The 10,732-nt window shown below is 30.4% G+C and overlaps 1 pseudogene; it reads right to left on the bottom strand.

The window, feature by feature from the left end:
• Positions 1 to 238: 238 nt before the first annotated feature.
• Positions 239 to 7,578, bottom strand: LOC111992716 (peroxidase 59-like; annotated as a pseudogene).
• Between the last annotated feature and the right edge of the window lie 3,154 nt (positions 7,579 to 10,732).

The following is a 10,732-nucleotide window of genomic DNA, read 5'->3' as shown; positions in this document are numbered from 1 at the left end:
AGGAAATAGAATCCTACTTGAAATAGAATTCAAGTCTTGCAAGCCACTCCAAATCGGTTTGGATTAGGATAACAAGCCACCGACTTCACACAAACAACAAAACCAAAACCACACTAAATGGAAACTTAAAATAAGTCATACTGATACATGACAACACTGACCATAGATTGAGAAGCAGATTTTAGTACATATCTTAATCTCATTTTCATCAAATCCTTGATAAGTTCAGCACATTTGATCAATTCACTCTCCTGCAGTTCTTGCGTATCTCTCCACGGGACCCGGTAAGCGGACTTACATTCCCCATCTTGACCATGGACTCGGCAAAGTCTTCAAAGAAACGATCCTTACTGCTGCTATAATCTTGAACCAAACGTTTGGTTTCATAACTACTCAATAAAACTTGGTCGGAACTAAGTAGGGCCTTTCTATTGAGCAAGTTCTGAAAGTAATGGTTGTCAAAAACTTTAGTTGAGTCTCGATCTAGGAATGTTGTAGCGTTTCCCAAGTTTGGGTCAGCACTATAGCCACTATAGTAGCTACCAATGTTTCCGCACAGTCCTTGCAACTGGGACAGCATATTTCTATCCAAAGTCCTGTCTGGAAGGCCCGTGTTTTCGAAGTTGAACAATCTATTGCTGAAGGCAGCACACCTAGCTAGTCCAATTGTATGAGAACCTATACACACCAAATTAATCATATAATGGCTCATAAATACTAGTGGATATGTGTGATTACAAAAATTACAACAAGAGAAATCTAAAAGCAAATTTTGGAAAAGAATGTCTTAGACTTTTTTTTTAGAGGTAAACCATTCTTGATGATTACTCTTCATCATATAATAAAACACTAATTATTTTTTGGTATAGAGGTAGAAACGCAGATCTCTTATTCGATAATAAGAAATTTTACCGGCTGAATTAACCGAAACCTATGAATATATCAGACTTTTAATTTGGTCAACAGGTCGATTTTAGTTGTAAGAGCGTGTTAATACATTAGATTATATTAGCAAATTTTTAGAATACTTTACGCGAAACTTAAGTACCTGATAAGGACACCACATCGGTTACATCGAGGCCTACTTTTTTGAACTTGAAAGTGATATTATACAGTGTGTCAAATGCAGAAGGAAGTGCGTCATCTGTTGCCTTTTTGTCTATTGACACAAATCCATCTCTTCTGCCCAACAAAACAGTCCATGCGGGTCCTCCGGTCTGCAAACCATTACAGAACATATATGGTGAATTAGCGTGTGCTTGAAATTCCGTCAAGATAAGATATTTAATTACTACCAAAAACTTTGTGGTTGAATGACATAATTGTCCAATCTTTCATATCTTTTCTTATATGGAGAACTTCGGTTCAAGTGGCTATTTTATTTTGCATGTAAATGCAACAATATAATAAATAAATAACATTATAAAGGCTCATCATCATTCCATTCTAGTTGCTTTCAAATATCAAATTTTATAATATTCTCCTAGTGATCCTATATATGTCAATAAAAAGAAGAACAATAAAAAAAGATTTGAACTTACTATAACCACAGAATCCCGAGCAGCTATAGCTAGTATATCGGCACAAGATATAACATCAGGACATTCACTCTCCACAGCGCTTTTGATATCATCTACAACTTCAAATCCTCTGAGTTTAAGTTGGAAAGGGAAAATTTCTCCCCATCATCTACATCCAACAATAGTGATCCATCACAACCCTAAAAGGGAAAAAAGAAAATAATAATGTTTATGATACAATGAGGGCATGACGTTGCCTCACAAAGTTAAAAGTAAAAAGGAAGTTAAAGACTTTGAGAGTGGCATCATAAGAATTCCCACTTCTCTCATTTTTTTTAAAAATGGTAAATATTCTTTTACACTCATTTTATACACATATTTACACAATATCCATATTGTATGTGTTAATGTATACATTTTTAAAAGTGAAAATGTGATTTTCACATTTACAATATGAAAAGTTGATGTGAAATATGAGTGTGAGAGAATTATTACCTTTATAAGTACTTTTCGATTATTGATAAAGATGAGAATTCTTCAGCTAATTCTTGGAATTATTAGTTTTGTTAATTGAAATTATCCATCCTTTAGTGACGCAGGAGCATCTTTCTCTTGAAACAATAGTAAATTTACGAGACTTCTTTGTTCACAGCAAGAAATACTAAAAACACCATTTAAAAGGAATGAAATAGATGAATAACTGGATAATTTGAGGCTCAAACTCACATTTAATTACAAAGCAATCATGAAAGTGAAGCCGAAGCAAAGAGGCAGCCATACGATTTTCCTCAAAGAAAGCCTTTTCCACCTCATACCACACAATATCTTGAAGATTTGGACATGCGCTCTCATAAAAATATGGGGTCAGTTGAGACCATACACCAAGGAACAACAAAAAGAATGTCATAATCAGAGAATAACCGTAAAAGCTGTTAAGACTTCTCCATGTTTACTTCGATAGCTTACATACAACTTATCAAAGTATAAGAAGACCCAAAATGATACTGCGATTTCAGTGTTAAAGCCTCGATGCACATGCAAAATCTTGCAATCCTAATTTATAAGCAAGATCATGAGTGAATTAGTAATTGTATATTCTTCTACAAAATAATACATGTTGTTACAACATTGTTTAGTTCTGTGATGTAAGGCGGCTGCAGCCAGTGTTTTCCCAAGTTCAAAAGAATGCACTTAAATTGATAGTTAAGCAAACCTAACAGATTAGTAGTTTTAATATAGGTTATGCTAACAGGTGGCTAACATATTAGTAGTTTTTTTTTTTGTTTTTTTTTTTATTTTTTTTTTATTTTTTTTTTGCAAATAATTGAAATGATGGTGTTCAGACTTCAGACCTTTTTGTGCATTTGATTATTCTCTCAGATGTATGCAGTTCTACCGTCCCACATACACCATTTGTTTTTTGACAAACGACTAGGTTATTATAAGGAGGAATCTCATGGGGCGACCCTAAAATGATGACAAGAAGTTTCGAATTCAAGATCTCTTGAATATTATAAGGTGTTAAGAATTGCTAAGCCAACGCTTAATTTTCCATTCTAATATTACCAAAGTTGTAGTTAATTGAAAGAGTGGATTGAACAGTTATGGAATTGCATAGAAAATGAGCTTCTCGATCATGCAAGTTTTTGAACCAATTCAAAACACACTCAGATGCATTAGTGCTTGTGGAAAAGCTAAAGCTTTTTGCAACCACTTTGCGCACAATTTAGTTGGCATGCATTAAGAATGTTCCATAAAATTTTTGTTTTTTTTTTTTTTTTAAATTTGGTTTGCAATAAAATTTTTGTTGGTACTAGTATTATGGTAATTGATGACTACATAGGTCCATTTTCATGCTTTAACCATATCTTATCTCTTCTTATTTAAAGGAAGTCACTGAACTTATGATATTCCTATTTCTCAAAAACACTTATGATATTCCTTGGTACTTTTTAAGTTGAGGGATTCGGAGTTCGGACTCGAACTTCAGTCCACTTATAGCTCTGAAAAAGCATTATAGAAGTGAAGAGAAATATCTCCTCATACACGAATTGATTGACCTTACAATTCTGATTATCTAGTAAGTAAAATTTGGTGTATTTCTCCACTTCATGAAGTAAGAGGACTTATACTTCTTTCCCATCTTATCACCAAATTTAAAAAGTCCGAAAAAAAGGGTCTACGCTTCAACTACTATAGCTTTCAACAAGACTTATGGTGATTGATTTGTCCCCATGACTAAAACATAGTACTTTCTTTTTCTTTTTTGAGAAGAATATAGTACTTTCTTTAATAATATTGAAGTTGTTGCGGATAGAGTAATGAGTGGAAGTACAAATAGAGAGCTAGTGATTGACTGATAAGTAGAAGCATGAAAGAGATAATGAATAAAAATATTTACATAGTTTAGTCTAACAGCCTACATCTATCTTTAAAAATAAAAAAAATAAAAAAATAAAAAAAGCCCTTAATGGCTATACATTTGATATAAAACACTTTAATTACAATGAACCCAATCAGGGTTTATATACTAGCTAGGGAACTCTGACTAACCTTAGGCTAGCCGTATATTAACCAAGGGAGTCAATTCCGTACCGTATAGGCCGTATATACTGTACCGGTCAGTGCACCAGTATAGATAACCCCTTGTTTCGTACCGGAAAAAATACCAGCCGTACCGGCTGTACCGCGAAATCTGGTTGTTTTGGGCCGGTAAATGGATACCGGGTTGAAACACAAAAAGTCTCATTTGTAAGGAAAGAAAATAGAGAAGAAGGAGAAAAGGAAGAAGACGACAATGAAGTAGGGGTGGCACCATGAAGCAACTGCTTCTTCTTCTTCTGCTTCTTCTTCTTCTTCTTTCCTTTTTTTCTTCTTCTTCTCTGTCGGTCTATTCGTCTCCCTCTCTTTCTTTTCTTTTTTTTTTTGCTGACCCTTTTTTCTTCTTCTTCTCTATCAGTCTATCCGTCTCCCTCTCTTCTTCTTTTTTTTTTTTTTTTTTGCTGAACTTTGTTATGTATGTGGTCTGGTTTCTCACTTTCTCTTTCTTTGTTTTGTATTTGTTTTTTAAGTTTCCCAAGCTCTCCACGTGACTACAATACACTAACACTAGATGCCAAGCATTGGAAATATTGAAAGCTTTTAATTTTTGAATAAAAGATGAGCTCTCCGCGTGAAAGCTCTCCATCACTTCTTTTCAGCTTTGGCCTTTAAGCCCAAATGATGTTATATAATGTACATGTATTGCCATATTGCCACGGTATTGCAACAAATTTATATTTAGAACAATGCTAATATTACAACATTTTAAACAATTTTTGTCATAATTTGTAATGTGAGGAGTTGTAAGTGATGAAAATGTGAACCCACATACACTCACAATTTTTTTCACCCCTCACAACTTATCATATAAGGAGTTGTGGTAAAAGTTAATAATTCCATAAAAAAATATAAAAAGTTACCAATGTGATATATTGAGTTATTAGAAATATAACTTTGTATATTGTATAAAATAATAAAAAATAGCGGTAAATCCAAAACGGTACACCGGTATTGACCGGTATCCGAAATATATCTTACCGCTGAATAAACCGATACAGCCTCTGGTACGATATTGACTTCCTTGATATTAACTCAAAATTAATTTGTCTATTTCTACTTATATATGGGCTTTTACAATTGTTCTGGACCAAATGGCCATTATATGTCTAACAAAGACAAAGGTAAGTTATGAAAGTATGATTAGCAAATACTAAGAGTGTAAAGTTTAAAGTGTATAGGGCTCCTATAAATGAGTACATAATATGTAATTACCCTTTTAATTTTTTACAATAACTACTAAATTTTGACAACTTAAACAAGTGCCTTTGGATGCATTTTAAAGGATTTTGATGGCCTAAAAATTCTCACTTCTCACATTTAAAAAAAAATAGTAAATATTCTTTGAAACTCATTTTATACTCACTTTGACACAATATCCACATTTTACGCATTAAAGTATAAATTTAAAAAGGTGAAAACATACGCTCTGTTTGTTTCAGCATAAACTTTTTTAAAAAAAAATGGTTTATTTTCCAAAGAGCATTCTATTTGTTTCAGCATTAACATTTTCTTGAAAATTGTTCATTTTCCATAGAGCATTTTCTAGAAAATTGTCTCATTTTTCAATGTTTGGTAACGACCTTGAAAATAAGCTTGAGAATGTTTTCTGGTATTTGGTATGCAATTTTTTTAAAAATATTTTTTGTATAATTTAAAACATGTGTATTATGTAAACCAACTAATATAATCATTATAAATAAATAAATAAAACCAAGAATGAATTTGGTTTTTATACTAAAATTTTGACAATAGATACAATCAAAATTAATTAGTTGTCAAATTTTCATGATCTCTACCACTCATCTTGCTCATAAATATGGACGGTAACGTGTGTACATATATACTGTACGTACACACACACACACACATATAAATTTGACAAGAGAATACGTTTTCAATAAGTATAAATAACAATAACTTTTAATTGTCTACTCTTTTTGTTGGTCTACTAATTATCTACTATGGTCAACTACAAGTTTTCAATATTACTCTAAATTATGTATTTACATAATGTATTTGCATAATATATCATTACTACATAATGTATTTGCCAATAAAAAAAAAGTATCTGCCAACAAATACAATTCTCCTAAACAATTATCATTCATTATATAACAATATTATTAATCCACGGTAAAGATTGTCCCATGTAAAAGCAATTTAGAGCAATAATGGTACTATGTTTAAAATTTTCATCTTTTACTTCATCCATTCTTTCTTCTTCTTCTTCTTCTTCTTCTTCTTCTTCTTCTTTATTTTTTTTTTTATTTTTTTTATTTTTTTTGCACTTTATGTATGAAAAAGAAGTAACTTCTCCCTGGAATCCATCAAACCGAAAATTTCTTAGAGAAAAAAGAAAATCAAGCTTGAAATTCAAAGCAAAGAATTGGGATTTTGGTAGAGAGGAATGAAATAATTACTGCTGCAAATTTATTTTTCTTTGCAAGTTGGAGCTATTGACTGATCAGTGAAGGAAAAAAATATATAATAAGAGAATTGTGTTACAAAAGGGAAGAGAAACATGGAGAAAAAAGAGAAGAGAGACAATTAGAGAGAGAGAGATCTATGGGAAGAGGATAGACTAGAGTTAGTAACAGTGAGGGTGTAAGAAGAGAAAAAACAAAGGGAAGAGAGAAAAAGTGAGAAAGCTTATCATGAGAGAGAGAAGGCGCCAAAAAATTATGTTTTCCACAGTTATAGACGAAGATAATATTTATAGAAGATGCAACGCATGAGACAGATATTGTTTTCCAAAAAAAAAAAAAAATGGAAAACAACATACAGAAAATAAGCCTTATTTTTATTAGAATTTTCCGTTGACCAAAGATAGTTTTCTATTGACCAGTTTTTTTTTTTTTTTTTTTTTTTTTCTACCAAACACTGGAAAATATGGAAAACTATTTTTATAGAAAGTTTTCTAGTTAAACAAATAGAGCAGTAATGTTCACATTTATAACATGAAAAATAAATGTGAAATAATGAGTGTGAGAGAATCATAATTCTTAAAAGGAAGTACTTTTCAAGTATATTGATCAAGATGTGAATTCTTCATCTAATTCTTGGAATTATTAGTTTCATTAATTAAATTATCAACCCTTTAATGACGTAGGAGTATTTTTCTCTTGAAACAATAGTAAACTTTCTAGACTTCTTTGTTCAATGCAATAGATACTAAAAACACCATTTAATTTAAAAGGAATGAAATAGAAAAATAACAGGATAATTTGATGCTTAAACTCACATTTACAAAGCAATCATGAAAGTGAAGCCAAAGCAAAGAAGCAGCCATACGAATTTCCTTGTTGAAAGCTTTTTGAACCTCATTCCTGACAATACTGAGAAGTTTTGGACATGTTCTTTCATAAAAATTTGGGGTCAGTTGAGACCTTGCACCAAGGAACAACATAAAGAATGTCATAATCAAAGAATAACCATAAAAGCTCATAGACTTCTCCATGGTTACTTCAATAGCTACCACAATTGATCAGAGTATAAAAAGACCCAAAATGATAGTGCGATTTCAATGTTAAGGCCTCGATGCACATGCAAAATCTATTACAAATTAATATATGCTGTTACAATATTGTTCAGTGCTGTGATGTATGGCGGCTGCAGCCAGTGTTTTCCTGAGTTCAAGAGAATGCACGAATGGTCCATTTGAATTAAGAGAGAGAAAGGGAGGGAGAGCAGAGTAGAGTAGAGTAAATTTAGCACAAAATTAACTTATTTTTAGTCAACACTACTCTACTCTCCTACACTCCCCCTCCTTCCCCCCTCCATCCAAACAGACCATTAAATTGATAGTTAAGTAAACCTTATAGATTAGTAGTTTAATATAGGTCCTGATATCAATGCCCAAATACCAATTATTAAAAATTTATTTTAAGAACTTTTTTATGCCACTTTTATGGAAAATAAAAAAGGTTGTCAAAATATTAATTGCTTTTTTTTTTCTTTTCCTATAAAAACTCTCTTAAAATAGTTCATTAACAAATATTCTTAGGATATCAATTAACATTTTCCTTTAATATTGCCAAAGTTGTTGTTAATTGAAAGAGTACTATAATGGATTGTAGGGACGGACCCATGTGGGGGCAGGCCCCCCTAGTCCATTTTTTTTATTTTATATAGTTGTCCTACCTCTAAAACTTTAGGCCCCCTCCAATTAGCAATTATATAACCCAAAAACTTAACAAAAAAAAAATAAAAACATTCATAATGGTGATTGTATTTTAGCAAAAACCTATTTTACCACCAAAAAAAAAAAACCAAAAAATCATGTGTTATTGGAGAAGCTAAAACTAATTTTTTTTCAACCACAATAAACTAATATTTACCAATTGATTGTAACAAGTTGGTAAATATATATATATATATATTTTTTTATTAAGACTATCTCTCTACCTTCAATGAAAAAACTCAAATTTTCTCTCTTCCTTTATTATTTTAATGGGTTGTTTATATTATTTAAATGAAGTGGTAAAAAAATACAACATTTGATGTTGAATGTATAGTAAAGTGAGGTAATAAAATATATAAATTAGCTTTTTGAGGTACTAAAAGCTAAATTTTTTAGCACCACTACTATGAATGCTCTAACCTTCAAAAAAAAATCTAGCCAGCTTAGTATTAAAAAAAAAAAAACATTATTTTGTTTTTTTTTTTTTTTTGGTCTTTATTAATAAATGATTGCATTATTTAAAGTTTTTTTTTTTTTTTCTTATACTCTGGCCCGGGCCCCCTCTAGTTTGAAATCCTATATCCCTCCTTGGTGGATAGAACAGTTATTGATTGCATAGAAAATGAGCTTCTCATGCAAGTTTTTGAATCAAGTCAAAAGACACTCAGAAGAATTAGTGCTTTTGGAAAAGCTAAGACTTTTTACAACCACTTTGCGCACAATTTAGTTGGCGTGCATTAAGAATGTTCAATAAAAAAAATTGTTGGTATTATTATTATGGTAATTAATGGCTACATAGTTCTAGTTTCATGCTTTAACCATATCTTATCTCATCTTATTTAAAGGAAGTCACTGAATTTAGGATATTCCTTGGTTCTTTTTAAGTGTCAAAATGGCCAAATACTGCCGTTAGCCAAAATATTTGGCAATCTACCACTATTTTAAAAACACATAGGAATATAACATTCTTTTGGAACTTGAGTTTACCATGTAACACGAGTTCCAAGAACTTGAGTTCTTTAAAAAAATATATTGGTGTCTATTTTCATGGAACTCGAGTTTCAAAAAACTGGTAAATCTCTAATTATTTCGCAAATAGTGTTAGATCGCCAAATATTTCCAAACATTTCCACCTAAGATGATCTTTGGCTATTTTGGCCGCTTTTTAAGTTGAGGGATTTGGACTTGAACTTCAACCCACACATATAGCAAAGCATATTATAGAAGTGAAGAGAAAAATCTCCTCATACACGACTTGATTGACCTTACAATTCAGATTAATTGATGGTAATACCTCTTTATTGTGAAAAAAAAAAGTACCCAGTACTTTTTTTTAATATATGATTTATATAGTACTTGAATTCTTGAAAGTAAAGTAAAGTAAAGTACCACACGAAAAGAAAAAGATTAAAAAAAAATAAAGATAAAGATAAATTACTTCACAATTGATTCGCACTCTAAATAATAATTTTTATCTTAAATATTTATAATCCACTTAATAATATAAAATTTACAAAAGAAAAAAATAAAAAAAAAAAAAAAAAAAAACCTAGTACTTGATTTCTTGAAAATAAAGTACCATACAAAAAGAAAAAGAAAAAAATAAAGATAAATCACTCCACAGTCTAATCTTTAAATCCTAATAACTATCTTAAATATTTATTATTGACTTAATAATATAAAATTTACAAAAGAAAAAAAATTTACCTAGTACTTTATTTTTTGAAAGTAAAGTATCATACAAAAAGAAAAATGAAAAAAGATAAGATAAATCATTCCACAATCCATAGTCCACACTTTAAATACTAATTGCTATCTTAAATATTTATAATTCACTTAATAATATAAAATTTACAAAAGAAAAAAAAAGTGAAAAAAATAATAATAATTTACCCTATACTTGATTTCTAAAAGTAAAGTACTATACAAAAAGAAAAAAAAAATATTAAGATAAATTACTCCACAGTTTACATTCCAAATACTAAGTACTATCTTAAATATTTATAATCCACTTAATAATATAAAATTTACAAAAGGAAAAAAAAAAGTGAAAAATAAAAAGTTTACCCAGTACTTGATTTTTTAGAAGCAAAATACCATACAAAAAGAAAAAGAAAAAAAAATGAAAAATCACTCCACGGTCCACACTCTAAAAACTAATTATTATCTTAAATATTTATAATCCACTTAATAATAAAAAATTTACAAGAGAAAAAAAAAGTGAAAAAATGTTGTGCAAATAGCACCTTAAGACTTAAATCAATAACAGTAAATAAGCGGAAATTAAATAACAAGCACACACAAAGAACACAAGAATTTACGTGGTTTGACAAATTGCCTACCTCCACGGCGACAATGGAGAAATTTCACTATAAAAATAAGAAGATACAATAGTACACAAGAACACTCTTAAGAAACCCAAATCTCAATT

Source organism: Quercus suber, unplaced genomic scaffold (assembly GCF_002906115.3).
Source record: "Quercus suber isolate HL8 unplaced genomic scaffold, Cork oak 2.0 scaffold_40, whole genome shotgun sequence".
NCBI lineage: Eukaryota > Viridiplantae > Streptophyta > Magnoliopsida > Fagales > Fagaceae > Quercus > Quercus suber.
This window is presented reverse-complemented; position numbering and strand designations above follow the sequence as displayed.